The sequence below is a fragment of the Solanum lycopersicum genome, chromosome 5, assembly GCF_036512215.1.
Source record: "Solanum lycopersicum chromosome 5, SLM_r2.1".
Lineage (NCBI taxonomy): Eukaryota > Viridiplantae > Streptophyta > Magnoliopsida > Solanales > Solanaceae > Solanum > Solanum lycopersicum.
In genome coordinates, this window is record NC_090804.1 from 19,551,024 (window position 1) to 19,572,571 (window position 21,548).

The 21,548-nt window shown below is 30.8% G+C and overlaps 1 long non-coding RNA gene across 1 annotated transcript; it reads left to right on the top strand.

Annotated features, from left to right (window-relative positions):
• On the top strand, positions 1 to 2,398 carry LOC104647367 (uncharacterized). Its single transcript, XR_741457.4, has 4 exons — positions 1 to 506; positions 978 to 1,457; positions 1,799 to 1,922; positions 2,047 to 2,398. It is a non-coding gene; the product is annotated as an uncharacterized lncRNA (long non-coding RNA).
• The last annotated feature ends 19,150 nt before the right edge of the window (positions 2,399 to 21,548 follow it).

Genomic DNA, 21,548 nt, shown 5'->3' on the forward strand with positions numbered 1-21,548 from the left:
AAGAGTAAAAAAAGACCTTTCATCTAGTTATTTTCTCCACTTAATTAACGAGCCTTTTCAGCTTCCTTAGACCATAAAATGCTTAACAACGTGACATTAAGATCGAAGGATCTCATTCTCAACCTATACAAACAAGGTTATTTATTTTTTCTCTTTCTGTTTCTGTTTTTTCCCTTGTATCTTTTTGTTTTTCATTTTTGATTTGCTTAAAGTTTTCTTGGTATTTACAAAATATTTTCTATTTTGGACTAACACTTTCTAAAGCAGTCTTTCGTAAATTTTCTATTATATAGATATGTATGAAGTTTTTATACTTGTAATGCTTAAGTGTGCAAGTCTAGAGAGAATAAACAAGAAAAAGAAAAGTAATTCCTTCTATGATTTCTACTTTTTTTTTCTTTTGAAAAAAAAAAAACAGAAACAAATTAAAGATGCTAATGGATACTGATCAGCCTCCGTCGTTTTGCAAGATTATATTATCTAGAGAAACCGTCATGAATAAAATGGTAAGTTTTTCAATCTCTCTTTAATTTGTTCTTCTTTTGAGTTCTATTGATGTTTTGAGAAATTTGGACATGGTATGAGTTAAATCATAAATTTCAAATTTTATTTGAAATTTATTAAGTTAAGATTGTATTAGCTAGGTTCTTTTGCAGAAAACAATTTTTAAAAAAATATTTTATTTGAAATTTATAAAGGTCAAGTTGGAAAACAAGTTTAAGCTTTTTGAAATTCAACTCCAAGTTGAACTTTGAAATTTTATAGTCAAAAACTAATTTTAAAATAAAGTAAGAATTAAATATTTCAAATAAGATGAAGAATTCTCTTGGCCAAACGAACTTGTAGATTTGGTTGACAACATATTAGAAAAAACATACAAAAAATAGTACTTACTTTTTTTTTTAAAAAAAAAAGGACATCTCATGTGCTAACGAGCCCTAATATTTTTAGCTCATTTGCTAAATTTGATTTGTCAGCAATTGCCATCTTGTTTCGTCAAAGATAACAAAAAAATCTTGAGTAAGAATTGTCTACTAAAAACGAGTGAAGCTGGAATGTCATGGGAAGCAAAGATCGCAAGAAAAAAGCCAAATTACTTCATATGTGAAAAAGATTGGCCACAATTTGTGTTGCATCACCAAGTGGAGCCAAGAGACATTTTGATCTTCTCACTCATTGAAAAATCAACATTACATGTACGTCCATACACACCAAAAAATTGTAGAAACATTACTCGTAAGAGGCAACTTTCTTATGAAGAACTCAGCAGCAGCAGTAGCTCTGAAGAGGAGATTGGACCTTCAAAGAGAGTTAAGAAAATGGAACCAATAATAGTAGTATCCGATACTGAGGAAGAAAGTGTTGATATGTCATTCAGTGATGATGATGAAGATGATCCTCCCTACTCACATCGTGCAACTTACTAAAAAAATCCTAAGCGAAAAAAGTGTCATCAGGTAATATATATATCGTCTATCTATTCCTACATATGGTATACTTCGAAAGTTATAGTTAAAGTCTTATATCGACGCAAGCGTAACTTATGAGCAAGATCTTTAATATGCCCTAAAAGTAAATAGTAACACATCTTTTCCGGTCTATGGTATACACATTACATGTATAGTTTCTTTAAAAATTGAAGATCGATTCACTATTGAAATTTGTGATTATAAAAAATGTATAACATTTAGATTGTCATAAATTTTCAAACTAAGTACAGTCTTAAATATTTCATAGTATACTTATAGGAATCATGTTATAGTTAATAGTTGTTATAGTTATATCAAATTTATGGTAGATCGGAAGGACGAAGAAGCTCATAGTGGAAGTGAAGAATATGGTCTAAAGAGGAATAGTCTATGCAATATGGTCATGATGCCTATTATGAGATTGTTGTAAAAAGGTCGCACATGACTTTTATGGTAAGGCTCAATGATTCTTGACATTTTATTTTTTCGTTAGTTAAATTTTCATGCCTTTACATACTACTATTATTTTAAAAAACCTAACGATCATGTTTGCTTGGTTGGTGAATATATTTATTAGACTACTCCAATTGGATTCGCCAGAAGGACATGCATAGCTAATCCGAAGAAAATGAGACTAATTAATGAAAAAGGTAAAAAAGAGTGGGAAGTGGAAATAGTGCATACTGGGCCAAGGGTTACCATAAAAAATGGACGGGCTGAATTTCGAACATATAATAAGATAGTTGATGGTGAGACTTGCCTCTTCGAGTTGATTACTGCTAGTATTTTGCATGTTCAGAAGATCTCAATACCTCATTCCTTGCTATATTTTTAGCTACAATTTTTTGAGTTGTATTTAACTATTATTATTTGTCTAAGAAAGTATATTAGTAAGGACTTAATATTGTAAACATTATGAATATATATATATATATATATATATATATATATATATATATATATACATTAATTTATTGTTCTATGGTACATTATTGTATAATACTCGTTATGTCTCATTTTATGTGAGGTAGTTTGACTCGACACATAGTATAAGAAAGAAAAGAATACTTTTAAAATTTGTGATCCAAAATAAATGATAGAAATTTGTGTGGTTGCATAGCTAAATTATTACTTAATATAAAAATATGTCATTCTTTTGGGACCGACTAAACAGAAAAGTAAGTCACATAAATTAGAACAGAGTGAGCATATGAAAAGGGAACCTAAACAAAATGTAGATAACAAAGTAACTGTAGAGTGTACAATATTTCACTATCTGAGTTTGTCAAGCTGTAGATCACAATTTTTTTTATCGCTTTTTCTATAATGGTTGTGTTGTGAAACAATTGGAATTAATGCTAGATTGCAACCAAACATTATATTAATTCCATCTATCAAATGTTATAGCTAGACTTAATACAAAATATTATATTAATTCTAGCTATCAACTTATAAGAAATTTGCACTGCATAGGCTCATTCTCAGAAAAGTTTCCCCTATCAAAGATTTTTTTCATACTTAAGGCTCTAACTCGACCACTGATTAAGAGAGGAACAACCTCATTCGATGAATGAATGTTGTTAAACTGAATTTACCATCTCCATCTCTTTTGGCAGCTCGTATATTTTGTATTTGCTTGGAAATAGTTTCGGGATATGTGTGGCACTTTAGTGCTTCGAGCTGCTGGCAAGGAATCCTTGTCTGGTAAATATGACATGGGGATATCAAAAGGGAGAATTCTCTTAAATTGGAAGTCATTTGTGTTGGACAATAGGTTAAAAACTAGTGATGTCTGTGTATTTGAACTGATTAAGGGCACTCCGCCCTTTTTATATTTCATGCGGCCGAGAAGAAACCAACACATAAAATAGTTCCATGTTATCAACCCAAAAATAGTTCACAGAAGGAAACTGAATCTTGAAAAGAAGTACAAAGGAGATTTTGATGGTTTCATCACTTCAAAAATTGAAGGTGAGTTAATAGCTCATTATAAAGTATTCAAGTGTATACAGAGAATGATAGCCTTAACTTTTTAGATGCATTAAAGGTATTTTGTTGATCATTTCAATATATACTTTAGTCGTGTTGGCTTGAATTTTTGCAGAAGAACTCAGTGAAGGCACATCGAGGCATGTCCAACAAGATAAATCTTCTTGCATGAGCAGAGTGGTAGCCAAAGAAATGGTTGTTATATCAAAAAGCGAAAACATTTACATCTAAAAATCCATTCTTCTTAAGCTTTATGCAATCATCATATCTTTTTCGGCCAGAGGCCTGATGCAATTGGTACATAGTTATTAATGTATATATATTTTAGATATCTAAAGCAATCCATGACTAATTATTACATGAATCTTTTGTTCCATATGATAATGCATCCTTCAAACTGACAAAGAGTAGATAGGATTTTTTTTCACCAGAAAGAGTGACGTTGTATTTAAAATTTTAAATAATAAATAATGGACTGTAAAATGCACTCTTGGAATAGCAAACACGAAGTTGAATACTGGTTGGAAGGAGTTCATGCTGGACAACAACCTAAAAGTTGGTGATGTTTGCCTCTTTGAATGGACCCGAACTTCTATTCAATGTCATGATATTTCCTTCTACTGAATGTATTTATGATTGCTTGATCACTTGTTTAGCTTCCTAATTTAAACTCCTATCTATATTTTGTTTAGCTACTATATGTGTTCTGGAGATAATGTATATCTGGATCTCTATGCCTCTCTTTCTTATTTTAGTTGATGAAATGTCTGATTTATTGTGCAAGACTAAAGGTGCATTCAATTTAGAAATATCATTCAAAATAGTTCTATTTGTATTACTGTTCAGTTTAATTTACTTACCTAAAATGAAGAAGATGGAATGTTTTAATACTGGATTGATAATTTCATATTTCTTGTAGTAAGTGTTTTAATTTGATTGTTTTAAATCATTTATCACTATTAACAATTGAAACTTCATATGATAATCATATTTAGTTGTAACGCCTTATCTTGGGATGCAGACAAAATTAATTAACGGAAGTTATTTCTCGTCCTTAAGACATGAGAGTTAAAAGGTATATCCATTACGTACTGTCTTATTGCCTCCTTGGTTTGGAATGAAACTAGGCAAAAGAAAAATCTACTCACAAGGACCAAGGGGAGTGTAGACCAGAGTAAGAGAAGTCAAGCCACCTCGAGCCTTACATCATGCATTTTCTTATTTCTTGTTGGTTTGGTGGTGCTTTCCTTCCTTTGTGGCGAGAAGATAGAAAAAGACTTACACCATTGCGATAGTAGGGGGCTCGTCGTACTCTAGTATCTCTGAATACCTTTGCTTTTTTTGTTTTTTTTTTTTGAAAAAATATAATTAATATTTTAATTTTTCTTTGGATTAGTTTTTAAGAATTTAAGTTTTGCAGACTATCTTTGGATTGGAGTAGCAAACTTGTATTAGTATATATTTTGATTTGAAAAATGATTATACACTACATATACCTTTTACGTAATTCACATTTATTAATTAACTCAAAAATATTATTTCTTACAATTTATTTCAATATCCTAAGAAAGATGATATGATAAATTTAAATGTGTTTCTATAATTGTCGCAAATTTCACTAGTTATTATAAATAAAACGTACAAAAATAGTGCGAGTGTAAATAAGTGGTAATAGGGTTAGGAGAATGAGTCTTTAATAAAAGTCGAAAAGAAAGAAAAAGAAAAAAACAATATTTGTTCATTCTAGACAAAGCAATAGTAGTCACATTCGCGTGAGTGTCTGCTTTCCTCGTGAGACAAGCATTGCATTGTTCTCGTGAATCATAGTCCTATATTATATAATAAACAAGTTCTTCAACAATTTCTCATCCTACCGCCGTTCAGGGAAAACAAGTTCCATGGCTTTCCCAAAAACCTTAAGGTCATCCAAATCATTACTTCATCATATGAATTACGCCGTCTTGTAAGTAATTAATTGTAATTTTAGTCCTTGTTAATTATTGATTTAGTCCAACCTAATTATGTTGTATGAAACTAAGTTTGCCATTCACAGAGAGGATTCCAGTAGTATTTGCCAAATGACATTGCAAAAACATGTTAAACCCCGTGTTTCTTGAGGCTCCCCATGGAAAATCATGGGAGATTGAAGTGGAAAATTCTCAAGGACAAATTTGGCTAGACAAAGGATTGAATGATTTATGTGCCTATTACTCAATAAGCGTCAGAAGCTTATTAATCTTCACATACTACCCGCCTTGTCACTTTGATGTCGCTATATATGATCAAAGTACAACAAAAATTGAATATCCAATAGATCAAGATATTTAATCAGATGAAGAAGAGGAAGATGTTTCAGTTCTCCAAGCTAATGCTAATGTAACTGAGGAAGATATTCCAGTTCTCCAAGTTAATGCTAATGTAATCAAAGAAGATATTCCAATTGAACTTCAAGTTAATGCTAATGTTATCGAGGAAGATATTTCAGTTAACTTCAAACTAATGTTAATGTAATCGAGGAAGAAGAGGAAGATATTCCAGTTAACCTTCAAAGTAATGCTAATGTAATTTAGAAAGGTAAGGATGAAGTACAATTATATCAAGTTGTTGCAGATAAGGAGGTTGGAGAAGCTAATTGTCTGGTAAGGTACATGCTACTTGTATGGTAAGGTTTAGCAGTTTGTACATTGTGTTTTCAAATTCCCTAGATTTTGCACATACTAGTTATATTTCCTGAAAATCTAATGATCATGTTTGTTTGATGAATATGTTTATTAGACTATCCCATTGAGATTTGTCCAAAGTACATACATAATCAACATGAAGAAAATGAGGCTGGTTAATGAATATGGAGTAGAATGGGGAGTGGAAATAGAGAGTAGTATGAATATGGTGATCATAAAAGGAGGATGGACTGCATTTCGGGAAGATAACAAGAAAGCTACTCGTGAAACTTGTCGCTTCAAGTTGATTCGGGCATATTGCAAATGTTTTGCAGGTTTAGAAGATCCCAACACCTCATTACTTGTAATAAATTAGCTACTATATTTTTGAATTGCATTATGGCTATTTTATTTTATCTTAGGAAGATGCTAGGCAGATGTTATATTTGTTTGCTTTAAACTTGCACTTAATTTCTATGTAAATTGTGTTCGTATAATTGCATCATGAAACGTTACTACTCTTTGTTGGTTTTGGCTTATATATTTTAAAATATTTTTTTCTAGTCGCCAATTGTTTACTACCAAATGAATTACTATTTTGCAGATTTGTGAAAAGTTATAAGTAACGATGGAAAAAGAGAGAGAAAATCTACCTTATCACTTACTTTAATATTGCCTTCGTCCTAAAATAGTTATCGCATATCCTTTTTCAAGACCTAAATCTACTATTCCCACCTGATAAATGAGGATTAGAATTAAGTCAGGAACTGATCGACCAAAAGAGAAAAAGAAGTCTTTCATAACATACTAATTTCTCACTATTTCCTTCAAGATGGAATCACCTAACAAGGCCCGAATTAAAGCATTGTAAAAAATATGCTCATGGATGATGAGCAACGCTCAAGCCTTAATAAGGATGAACAACAAAAAGATAACATACTACCATAAGAGCATGAAAAAGGTGACCATATAATATTAATTATCATCCAGTGAAGAAAAAAGAAGAATCTATAAACCATGGACACATTCCATTAAATGGGCAAAAAAAAAACCTCAACTATTTAAAAGATACATTGATTATGTTGCGGAAAGTGACTGAAAAAGACAGTCAAATTGCGCACTTAGAGAAAACTAGAACAATCTTGGCGAGTCTACTCCTAAGTTGGAGCACGAAGCACAGAACTGGGCGCATCTTCACTAATTTAGCTCACGACTATTATATAATAAAGTTTTATAAAGAGGAAAATATGCCGCAAATTCTGGACCTTGATTCATCAACATATATATTTTATATGTCAAAAAGTGGGATCCAAATTTTGTTGCCTTCGAAGGCAGAGAAAACTTCAACCTTACCTATCCAACAATTTCACCTTTCGTCTCATTTAGAAAGGCTACATTGGCCCTTGGAAATCAATAGTTGTTTGTCTGATTTGTAGTCCAAGGAAAAAATTGTGTTCGCTTATTATGCTCATTTTAAACTCAACATTCATCAATGCAATGGTCATATTTCCACATCACTTTTTTTTTTGTTATGTCCTTTCTTTGATTACTAAATGCATTAGTGTTCAAAAAAATAAAGGAAAATATACTAATTAAAAACAAGAAAAAAAATGAAAATAAGCATCCAATAACTCCATACATGCTTGCTATTTATAGATTGATACAAGAATTAGGTAGAAGGGAATTAAGGTAACATGTTAATTAAGGGAGACTATAAAGGTGTGGAGGATTTATATAACTCATGAGATTTATTTAGATGTAATTTTTTTAAATTATTAAACGAATTGATTAACGAAAATAATGCAGCAAAAATTCAAAAAAAATATAATACAAAAGATAGTAATAAATTTCTTGACCATAGAGATGTGCCATATCATCTTGTATATACCTTGTTATATAATTACTAGTTTTTGACACGTGCGTTGCACGTGATTACCAATTTAAAAAATATATGATATAATAAATAGTATTATTTATTTAAGCAAAAATTTAAATATTAAGATGACAAAATGGTCTAATGAATCCTTATACTTGTGTCTGATTGTAAAGTAAATCCTTCCTACTTATGATTTTGTCAAGTGAACACTTGAACTTAAGAAACACAATATTTTAAACCCTTCATTTGAAGATGGAGTGTGTAATACAACAAAATACACATAGGATCCACGTCATTTTTAATGACAAGTCAGAAATTAAATTAAAAAATAAATATTTTTTAAAAAAAACTAATTTTTCCTCTCTAGTATGTTGCATCTCCTTTCCCATCTTTTCAAGGAACCCTAGCCGCCCCCAAAATTCAAACCCACCTGCCCCTCCCATTCTTTTTCATCTACCTTAGCACAAAACATACACCAACTGCCATAATATAGCTTGAGAATTGTTCTCATTTGGCAAATTTGAAAAAAAATATAAAATTTCTCTTCTTTATCTATGGATTGCAAAGCTATACATGTATTTTGTTTTCCCAGAACACTTTGAGACTCAAGAATTCTTAGAAAATTTTTGAGAATACATAAATCTCTAGAGAAGGTTTCAATTTACTGAGAAGATTTCAATTTAAACCTTTAAATTAAAAGCTCAAATTATGTGTCCCATTATAAATTTGAAGACAAATAAATTAGCCCAAAAAATCATTGAAACAAAGGAAGTCTTCTTCTTCTTTCCAATTTGTATGTTCGTTATGGGATATTTGAAGGATGGATAACTTCTTTTAGAAATGAAGTGAGACTACAAAAAGAATTAATGGTGGAAAATATGGCGGTATTTTTTCTCTACAGAAAAAGAGAAGAAGAAGAATGGGATATTTTGTTTTTCTATTTTTAAAAATATACTTTTTTTAATTTTTTTTTTTTTATTATATGTGCATTTTAATGAAAACATTACTTTCACGCTTTTAACTCGCGTGTGCTTCACACATTTATCCAACTAAGCAATTTTACTGCTTCATAAGTTTGGTCAATGATCAGAGGTGTTCAGAATATAGTGTTTTATTGAGTTTAAGGATTCACTCGATAAAGTCATAAGTAAAAGGGTCCACTTTACAATCTGATACAAGTATATTTTAGGTTTTATTTGTCATAAATTTCTTACTATAAATAGGTTTTCCTTTTAGGAAAAGATTTTGGATTGACTAATTCTTTTTCGGGTAGGAAAAAGTTTAGGACTCTATAAATATAGGCATGCTCCTTCTAACTTAATCAACATTCACGATGTAGTCTTAAAGTCTTGGAGAGTTTTGGTTAGAGCGAGAATTTGTGGGTCACAAGCTTGATACGTTATCACTTGTGTGAACCTCCCATGTATTCCGAGTGAATTGGTTGAGGTTGTTACTCTCTGTAATTTGTACTCTCATATTTATAGTGGATTGCTCATCTCCTTTGTGGACGTAGGTCGATTGACCGAACCACGTTAAATCTTTGTGTTTTTTGATATATTTCTCGTTGTCTTCTTACTCGTGATCTTTCAAGGTTTGCTTTGCTAGCTTTCGCATTTACACCCACTTATTTTCGGTTTTAACAGTATAAGAGTCTATTAGACCATTCTGCCTAATAGGATTTGCAAAAAAATGATGTTGCAGATTCTTTTGTGAATGTTCAGTGTGTATAGTCATATATATATATATATATATATATATATATATATATATTCATTCACATAAACCTATGAAGATGATTAAGGAAAAATTTTATTAGTTAAATGCAATTATGTATATATTTATGTATATTTTATGAGGTTGAATCATGTAAGTAGTCTTATCTTACTAATATTACCTTATAGACAATATTTGGTTTGTATTTTTCTTGTAATCTAACCAAATGTGCTTTTTATGTGTATTAAAATTATTAAATTGTTTAGATATCATATAAACATGTGAAGAGAATAATTACATTTTATAAATTCACATATTTTCACATTTGTTTTAGTTTTGTTGTTAAAAATAAAACTTGGAACATATTAAAATAATATATTTCCAAGTTAGGAGATCTCCTTAATAATAAATTTGTGACATATATACTACTTTTGTTTAAAAACAAATACCTACCTATAAATATATGTTTTCATTAATAAAATTATTTTATCTCATAAAATTATCTATTAATTTAATAACAAAAATTAAACTAATACTAACTTCAACTGACATTACTACAAGTCATATGAACTTTTTTCGTGTAAAATACTAAATCATTAAGAAATAGTAAATACGTAAAACAAAAAGGCAAGCTTATATAGTAATACTATTTTGAAGCAAACTTTCTGGAAGTTTAAATCACATAAGCAACATTGATAAATAAAATCACTCTTTTGTCTTTAGCATCAAAAATAAATCACGAGAATTCTTTACATTTTGGAAGAAGGTATTAAGAAGCATATATCTAAATCACAAGAGAATTGTTAACAAAAAAATAAATGAATTTATACTACATCATGTTAACTCATGTGTATATTAAGCTAAAAAATTAACTATTATATCATTAAATTAAATTATTTTCCTCAAATACTCAAGGCTATGTAATATAACATCTTAGGATAGAATAACTTACTTCGATAGAATAGTGGTACTTCATATACCGCTAAACTTTGAAATCGCTCGACGATAATATATTACATAAAAAAAATTTATGCAAGAAGAAGAGTAGAAGAAGAGAAAAAATTATGGATGGAAAATAAGAGGAAGTCCCTCTATGTATAGTAAGAAAGGGTAGTATGAAAAAATATTTTGTGTCTTATATGAAAATCATGAACTTTCTGAGAAGTCACAAAACTAAGGAAAAGTCACAACTTAACGAAAAAGTTACAACTCTTTGGAAAAGTCAAAACTTATTAAAAAAGTCAAAACTCTTTGGAAAAGTCATTACTCTCTGAAAAAATCACAACTCATATACAAATCACAACCCTTTGAAAAAAGACACATCTTATCGAAAAACTCACAACTTATCAAAAAAGTCAAAACCTAAGTTAGGGATATTATAGTAATTTAACATTGAAGTTAGGAGTCATGCTTTTAAGGTAATATAAAATATAATAAATATAATATAATATAATATAACATAATGTATATAATTTATGGTAGTTTTTTCTCCTTATGAGGGTGAAGATGAAGACAAATTTCTTCTCCCACATATTCTATAAATTTGTTGGATTTATTTCTAATTAAATCTTTTGATTCATATTTTCTATAGAAGAGCTTGTCAAATCCAAGAATATATACCTAAATATGGTGAAATATTCTTAAGGACATTGTCATCGACGCTTAAATTGTAAGTATTTCTTTAAATAAGGTCATTTAAGATTGGTTCACACTCGTAATTCAAAGTAGACGTTTTTGAAATTCAACCACCGAAATGTCATATATATAACTACAAGAACTACAAAGTGTCATGCGTGATATTCCTGTTAATTTGTGCATAAATTTTAATGTTGAAAATTTGAGTTTATGAAGTTTTAATATTTTGAAATTTGAATTTATGTTTGAACATACATTTTACTTGAAAGTAAATTGAATTTTTGTGACTGAAAGTAAAAATACGCTCAAAAAGAACCAAATTTTGAAACTTTAAAATTTTTCAAAGGTAGATATTCAAAATTTAATCAAAATTTTATGATCAAATAGTAAATTTCATTTCTGCATTGAATTTATTAGGCAAAATCTTAGATCTACCTCTTTTGTCTCGTTCATGACCGCATAACTAGATTTTTCAATAGAAATTTTATTTTATGCCTAAACATTGTGTAGTTGTATATTGGCGTCGTGTAATTAGTGTTTTAATCCCATCTTCTTTGTTTAATTTTTCTTTTTTATCTTGAATTCACCGATTGATTCCCAACTCTATGTTAGTGCAACTCTACTTTCCCTCTTTGTTATTTGTGGATTTAAATCAAACGATTAGTTGTCTAAATTAATTAGATTTTCTCAAAATCCAATGTAATTAGAAGATAAATTAAATTTTATTCCCTGGTAAAAATATTCCCTTTCACGACCAAGGCTAGACATAATTTTGAGAGTGAATTATTCAAGGTGGGATATATACAAATATCTGATGTCTCTCTTTGCTACCCGGTAAAAATTGAATCTTTAACCTTTTATTGGTAGAGTCTAGATAATGAGGCACAAAATGTGCAAGATCTACACCTCATTCTCTCAATCAATGTGGGACAATTTAAAATAGATCGAATAAAAATATTGTGTCCATTGCCAGGTGCCAGTATATAGTCATGCCTCTGTGTCCATTCCTTTATTGTCAAAGGCGCCTTTAAGCCATAAAAAACACGACTCATGTAAGAAGGAGAAGTAGATTATGATACTCCACTTGGCTTTCAATCTAATGTAATCGAGCTAGAAGAGTTAAACATCTTATCTAATTTATTAGCTATGAAAATAATGAAATATGTTATCTCATTTCATTAGAATTTTGCAGTTATACAAATAATAACTCCCTTGTTTCAATTCATGTGATAAAATTTGACTCACTTATTTATTAGAAATATCAAAGATCATTGTTGAAATAAGTGATTATAGACATGAATGTCATAATGTTTATATAGCAACAAGACTTTTAAAATTTGTGATCTTAAATATTAAATAAAAGATTTTAATTTATTTTAACCAATTTATTTATTTAAATATGAATTAATATCAAAAATTTTAAGTGAACAAAAAGGTTGCATCTATTCAGAAACTGAGATTTTTTTCGAAAAGGTCTCCTTGGCTGTTTCTATAAATACGATGAATTTCCGAATGTGGTGTACGTAAGGGATATGACACTACTTGAGCCTAACTCAACTCCAAAAATTAGTTCATGAGTGGAGGATTGCCCAAGTTCATATAAAGAGACCACTCGTCCATTCTTCAACCAATGACCCCCCACCCCCACCCCCTTTACGTCCAAGCCCAACTGATGCTCGAACCAGGAGCCCAAATGATGATGAACCTAACTCTGATACCATGTAAAGATATGACACTTAGAGCTAACTCAACCGAAAAAAACTAGCTCATGAAGGAAGGATTTCATAGTCCATATTAGGAGACCACCACCGGTCTATTCTCCAATCGATGTGGAATTTTTACTCACTCTATCGGCGTATTCAATTACAAATTGGTTTCAGGATTTATTGTATTTGAATAAAGACTTGCTTGTAATCCCTATGACTATTGATAGAAAGTGATTTTTCACGCCTCAAAGCCATAATTCTCTATTGTTTTTTCTCTAACTCAAATTATTGCGTGATAAAACTTTAGTTCTATATGATAATGCATCTTTCAAATTAAAAAACCATAGACATAGTGACATGGTAATTCAAGCTAAAGGAGTTTGTGTTTGAATGGACTCAAACTTCTATTCAATGACATCATACTTCTGCTGAATGAATATAATATTATTTCACTTGTTAAATACTCTAAACTCTAATGTATATTTTGTTCGGCCACTTTTGTGATAGTTCCTTCTTTTTTTAAGGGAAGGAAACAAAGTATATATGGTTCTTTAATTTATAAAGAGTTGAGCATGTTAATTCTATTCTAGTTAATATATAATCTTAATTGGTATCACGATCTTAGAAATTCAATCAAAGCATCACTAAGTGGGTAAATTGTAGGATTGTTGTCTAAGTCATGTGGATCACAAAATGAATCTAAACAAGTCCACTAGTTGATTTTGAGAAAATTAAATCAATTGGATATAACAATATCGAACCTTGCTTAATTAAAACCCCAAAAACTATTGTCATCAAAACTAATTTATGCGAAAATGCTGCACTTTCTATCTTTATTACTATTCAATTTAATTTAATAAAGAAGATGCAATGTTGTACTACTAGATTGATAATATCGTATTTCTTTTAGTAAGTGTTTTAATTTGATTGTTTTATACCTTTTGTCACTATTATTGCAATTGAAACATAATATGGTAATTGTATTAGTTGTTAATACCTTATTGATCGTGGGATTCGGACAAAATCGATAAAACGGAAGAAATCTCTCGTGATTAAGGCATGAGAATAATTGAAAGGTGTATCCATTACGTAATTTTTCTTAGTTCCTCCTTGGTACGGGACGAAGTTAGGCAAAAAAAATACCAACTCACAAGGGCCAAGGGGAGTGTAGACCAGAATAAGAGAAAGTTAAACCAACAGAGGCCTTATCTCATGCATTTTTTTCTTTTTTATCACATTTTTTCTGATCACATTTTTCAGGACAAGGCATGCACAATTGTAATTTTTGAAATATGAAGTTATGTTTCTATATGTATTTTACTTTATAAAAATAAAACTTTTGTGAGTGAAAGTGAGACTCCTCCAAAAAATAGGGTTGAAGCTTGAAAAAATATTAAAGACAGATTTTCATAATCTCGTCAAACACTACTTCTTTTGCCTTGTACATTACACACTCCTAGTGAGTCAGTTACATACATCATGTGACTCATATACAAAACGGTCCTCGTGAGTCAATCACACAAATCAGGTGATCCAGATATAAGACAGTTCTTGTGAGACACACATATATTGCACTGTCCTCGTAATTCATGCATTAACGTCCTATAAATAGTATTCCTCGACACTTTACCATCCATTACTCAACTTCCAACATGGTAAACAAGTTACATGGCTCTTCCTTTTGGAAATTTTCTCCTAACGACCCTAGTTCATCAAAATCATTACTTCCTCAGATGAATTATGTCATCCGGTAAAACTTTCTTCATCTTCTAAATCTTGTTTTTTTTTTCTTTTTTAACTCTTCCTAGAAGCTCCCATCCCTTTTTCTCCCTCCAAATCTTGGTTCTGCTCACAGATTCCCAATTTTTTTAGTGCAAGTGTAATATCAATCCTTGTTGACTGTTGATTTAGATCCAACAATTACAATACTTTAATATTGGTGTAATTGAATGAGAATTTCTCAAAATGAACATTTAAGACGACAATTACATTCTTTCGATAAAACATTCCTTTCACGCCCAAGGATAGACATTTGGATGATTCAACATTTGATAAACCAAATATAAGGATGTGTTAATAGGAGGTAGGTAGTACATGTAGAAGTAATTAGTCAAAAGTTGAATATATAAGGATGTGTATTACTTTGATATCTTGTAAAAATTGAATAATTGCCCTTAAATAACAGAAGGGGCTAGCTAATGAGGTGAGAAATTTGCAAGACCTACAACTCATTCAATCGGTTAACATAGGCGTGTATTTTGTATTGTCTTATGTGTGTTCAGTCCAAGATACATGTTAAGCTAATTATTTATGTTTGCGATCTGTTTGTATGAAGCTGAATTCAAATTTCTTTGCACACAGAGGATTCCGGTAGTGTTTCCCGAAAGAAACTGCAAGAACATGTTAAACTCCGTGTTTCTTGAGGCTCCCATGGAAAAGTATGGGGGGTTGAAGTGGAAAATTCCCAAGGCCAAATTTGGCTAGCCAAAGGATGGAATAATTTCTGTGTCTATTACTCAATAAGCGTCAAGAGCTTATTAGTCTTCACATATAACCCATGTTCTCACTTTGTTGTCCCTATATATGATCAGAGTAGAACAGAAATTTAATATCCAATAGATCAACATATTGAATCAAATGAAGAGGAGGAAGATATTCTAGTCCTCCAAGCTAATGTTAATGTAATGAATGAAGAAGAGAAAGATATTCTTGTTAACCTTCAAGCTAATACTAATGTAATTGAGGAAGAAGAGGAAGATATTACAGTTAACCTTCAAGCTAATGATTATGTAATTGAGCAAGGTTAGTAAACATACTTAACTGCTTTATTAGCTATTAAGTGAATTCATTTAGTAGTAATACTATTCATTTGGATATCTATTTCAAGAAATAAGTGAAGGATATGAGGAGCACAACCAACAAACAAACATTGGTACCGGTAAACTAACTAGGGATTATGTCAGTCCCACTTTTATATGATATGAGTGATACCAAGATTTTGGTATAGAAATAACACTGACCATAGTTAATACTTCCAATCAAATACGAGATAGGTTTAACCTCAAAATCTATAATAGGATAGCCCAATTAATCTCTTGAACCAACCAATGGCTTGAAGATTTACTTTTTATATCATACTATGATGAGTTGCCACCATCTTTATCAATTTTGGTTCATCCACCATGAAATATATTTTTAATTGTAGCGTTCAAGTAATTATTGTGTGGATAGTTGTTTCACTTCTTGTACCACCAACATGTTAGAAAGGATGGAATATCGAATCTTATCGATACAAACAACAAAAACTCATGCTTCAAAAGCAGAATCTTTCTCAAATTCTAGTGTTTTCACTTCATCTAATCAATTTTGTTCTACCTAATCCCTCTTTCATGACCACATATTTTTCCAATTTAGGATGTTAAAAATCTTTGTTGAATGCAATTAATTTGATGATTGATAGGAGTATTATTTTGTCACATGCAAAACAATTAACCAAGAAGAGCACTTAGGTGGAGGTGATCCCAAATAGAAACTCAGAAACAGCAGCAGGGATTGGAACTACTGACACATATACCGATGTCTCTTCTGAGGAATCGAATGATGAGTCCAAAAATATGTGATCATATGGTTAAAGCATATATGCAATAGTTTCTGGGCTATTTTTTACTAGTTATTGTTTCTGAAGATATTTCGAATGTTTATTGAAATGTTCTATTAGAAATATGAACAATGTAATGTTATTGCTTTTTGGATCATCTAAGAGTAGTGTTAAACAAGGTTCTTCCCTTTACCCTTCTCTGTTGAATTAATGTGGCATTGTCTGTGAGGCCTTGGTTTCTTTATTAATTGAAGATCTATGTATGTTTTGCTATACCGAAGGAAGCCAATTGTTACACTTCTAGCATAGGGTGATGATAGAGTAATTGCATGGCAGATTATTTATTATTAATAAAGTATAAGATGGATGTATTAGAGGTGGAAGGGGGGTGGATAAAAACAATCCATTCAAAGTGCATCTGCTAAACAATCTTATCGGCAAAAGTTAGAATATCGTATTTGTTTGAAAGCTGATATTAATGTGATAAGTTATCTTTTGAAGCAAGGATTGTCATTTCGGGTCCATCGTGAAGATGTATCCATTTCTAATAGAGGTAATTATATTTATCTCCTTACTTGGTATGCGAATTTATGTTATAATATTGACAATGCATTTAAAAATATCCAAAGAATAATCAACTAACTTCTTCACATATTCAAAAAGGTATTATCAATGCATGTAAGATTGGAACAATTAAGTGTATAATTGAGGATTTAACTGTTGATCACATTTCCATCTTAGTTGGTGAATCTTGTGATATTTCATGTAAGGAGAAAATGGCTATTGTCTTACGATATGTTGATAGAAGGGAAAGTGTGATGGAACGATTTCTTGGTATTGTTCATGTTTGTCATACTGTTCTTTTTAGAGAATTGAATTATTGTTTTACTTGCTCAACTAACATTCTTTTAAGTCAATGTTATAAACGTGCACAATGTTATGATGGAGCAAGTAATATGCAAGGTGATATAATGGGTTAAAAAATTGATACAACCAGAAAGTAAAGGTGTTCATTCTATTCATTGTTTTGTTCATCAACTTCAACTCTTGTTGTGATTTCTAAAAGATGTGATGAAGTGCAAGAACTTCTGTTATTGATTTCTGATATACTAAATATGGTAGGAGCTTCTCAAGCGTAGAGATAAACTTTACAAAGCTCAAGCAAAATAAATTGAAAAGACATTACATAAAGGTGAACTTGAAATTGGTAAGGGATTGTATCAACAATTAGGTCTTGCAAGTGAATGTGATACTAGATGGGCATCTCATTAAAAATCTTTAAACAACTTTATCTTCATTTTTGGTCCTATCATTTACTTGATGATATTGTTTTTAATGCTCATTTTAAAGAGAAATGTAGGGAAAAAGGATATCTTATAGCATGTTTAAACATTTGATATTGTCTTCATGTTGCATTTCATGCACATTGTTTAAACAATTACAAATGATTTAAATGTTTTTTTTTTCAAAAGAAAGACCAAGACATTGCAAATTCCATGTCACTCGTTGGAGTGGCAAAGAATCGATTGCAACAACTTAGGGATGAAGGTTCGGATTCATTTATGAGTGAGGTATCTAAGTTTTGTATCAAATATGATATTTTGATACCTAAATTTGATGAGTTTTATGTTATTCGTGGAAGATTGCGTCGTAGAATTGCTGAGTATACTATTTTACTTTACTATCACATTGAAGTATTTTATAATATTATTGATTGACAATATGTTTAGTAGACTATCGCAATGAGATTCGCCCAAAGTATAGAAATAATCAACATGAAGAATATGAGGTTGGTTAATGAAAAAGGAGTTGAAGTGGGAATGGAAATAGAGTATACTAGTAGTATGGTTATCATAAAATAGGAGGATGGGCTGCATTTCGAAAAGATAACAAGATAGCTAATGGTGAAACTTTTCTCTTAATGTTAATTCGGGGCCATATTGAAAATGCTTTGCAAGTACAGAAGATCCCAACACCCCATTACTTGTAATAAATTAGCTAAAATTTCTTTGGATTGCATTCTGGCTATTTTAGTTTGTCTTAGGAAGATGTTATGCAAATCTTATATTTGTTTACTCTAGAAAGATTGACTGCATAAATTGTTTTTCATATTACTGCAAGTATATGTATTCATCAAGTAGTGTAGTAAGCATTTTATATTGTAAACATTAAGAAATTTTACTCTTGGTTGGTTTTGGCTTATATATTTTTAAATCTATTTTCTAGTCGTCAATTATTTATTAGCAAATGAATTACTATTTTGCAGCTTTGTGAAAAGTTATAAGTAACGATGGGAGAATAGAGAGAAAATCTACCTTATACTTACTTTAATATTGCCTTCATTCTAAAATAGTTATCGTGTTCCATTTCTCGAGACCTAAATCTACTATCCCCACCAGATAAATGAGGATTAGAATTAAGTCGGGACTGAGGGACCAGAAGAGAAAAAGAAGTCTTGAACATAGTTATTTCTCATTGTAGATGGAATCACCTAATAAGGCCCAAATTATTGTAAAAAATATGTTCATGGATGAGCAACGCTCAAGCCTTAATAAGGATGAACAACAAAAAGATATCAAACTACCACAAGAGGATGAAAAAGGTGACCACATATAATTAATTATTATCCAATGAAGAAAAAATATGAATCTAAAATGAACACATTCCATTACATGGGCAAAAAAGAATAACCACAACTATCTAAAAGAGACAATGATTATGTTGCGGAAAGTGACTGAAAAAGATCGTCAAATCGCGCACTTAAAAATAATAGGAAATTTAAAAATTGTGGCCATCCTACTCCTAAGTTGGAACAAGAAGCAAGGGACTGCGCGCATCTTCACTAATTTAGTTCGCAACTATTATATAACAAAATTTTATGAATAGGAAAACTTGCGGCGAATTCTACAACAAGAACCTTGATTCATCAACATATACACTTTATATGTCAAAAAGTGGGATTCAAATTGTGTTGCCTCTGGAGCCTGAGAAAACTTCAACCTTACCTATTTCAAAAATTTCACCTTTCTTCTAATTTAGAAAGGCTACATTGCCCCTTTGGTAATCAATAGGTGTTTGTTTGATTTGTAGTCCAAGGAAGAAATTGTGTTCGCTTATCATGCTCATTTTAAACTCAATATTCATCAAGGCAATAGTCATATTTCGACATCACCTTTTTTATGTCTTTTCTTTTGATTACTAAATACATTTGTAACATCTCGCTATAAGGAAGAACTAAAAGAAAGTGTAAAATCTTGAAATAGTTAATTTTGGATAGTGTAAGGAAATCTGGAAAATGTTAAGAAAGTTCAAGTGAGTTTTTGGACATATTCAAACGATCAGGATGAGTTAGAGGTACTTCCAGATATTGTTGGATATCTCTTGGAATGATCTTTCCAATGCCTCCAAGTTTGCGCGATTTCGAGTTTGTATGAGTGAGTTACGCCCTTTGAAAGTTGGGTTGTTGTATAAAAGAAATGTCCAAATCCGGTATTTTAGTCTTTACACTACCCTTTTATTTTATTCCGTTTTTAGGAGTTTAATATGGGTCAAGACTAAACTTAGTCAGTTTATAAAAATTAGAATTTTCACACTAGGGCTAAGGAGAAAGAAGAAGGAAAAAAGGGACAATTTTATCAAGATCGATCAAGAAAGTTGGTGTTTTCACTAGGGATTTGCTTCCATCAGGTATGTGAGGCTTCCATACCGTTGGGATCGCTCTCCCACGTGCAATGCATATTTATTTCAGTTTAGATTCGTCCTAAAGAAGTTTTAATGTTGATGAATTTGATATATATTCTTGAATTCTATGTTGTTCTTGAATTTGACTAAGTTGGGATGTTTCTGAAGTCATTACGTCGCATTATAAAGCCTTTTCGAGTTAGGTTCTTAGGTACAATTGTTGGATCTGTATCTAAAAGTGATTGAAGAAAATAATTGAGATTAGGTTAATTCGGGAAGAAAAACGAAGAAGAAATTTCGACGAGCAAAATCTGGGCATGGGAGCGTGTTGCGCGACCTATTCCCAAAATTGAAAAATTATTCTCCGTTTTGCGCAGCTGACATGAGGTGTTCTGCCTCAAAAGATGTTTCCGCAACCAGAATTTAAGTATGCCCCTGCATCGCGGACCCACCTTCAAATCTTGATTTTCAATCTTTTCTAAATTTTATCTATATAAAATCATTCCTAAACAACATAAGATCCTTTCAAACACAAATCATAATGTTTAAATCCATAATTCAATTCAAGGATCAGTTAAGAGCCAAGTCAAGAGATGCTAAGATCAAAGTCAAAGAGAAGTCAAGATTTAAGTCAATATAAGTTCTTAAAGCTTTTTAAAAGTCTTTCACAAACGTTTTAACTTGTTTTAAGACTTCAGTTTCAAAGTTGAGCAAAGAGTTCTGATTTGAAATTCTTTTCTTCAAAGAATTATATGGAGACTATGCATTCTCAAAGAGACTTAAAATGTTTTGATATTTAAATAAAAACAGAGACTAAGATTTCCAAAGAGCCTTGAGGCTAGTTTTTTCAGAAACAGTATCGCTTTCTAAATGAAGCAAGAGAGGAAACTGTGTTTTCCAAGATAGCTTTTGAGCTAAGTTTTTTAACACTAATCTCAAATCAAAGAAGAAGTATGTTTTTTTTTTACATAAGTGCTTGTATATTTTGGGAGTAGTATTCAGCACCAATATAAGGGAGAGTTCAGATAACTCCCAGCCCCCATAAACCATATAGCTAGAATGGATAGAAAAGGGTCATACTTTTTAGATGGCCCTTTTTCACAATATACTAGTGGATCAATTAGGCAGTTCAGGTCTTATACCTTTGGCCGGGTATAGGATGTGATCACAGCGTGAGGTAAATTTTGTATCATCCATATGGTCTTAAGTTATGATTGTCAA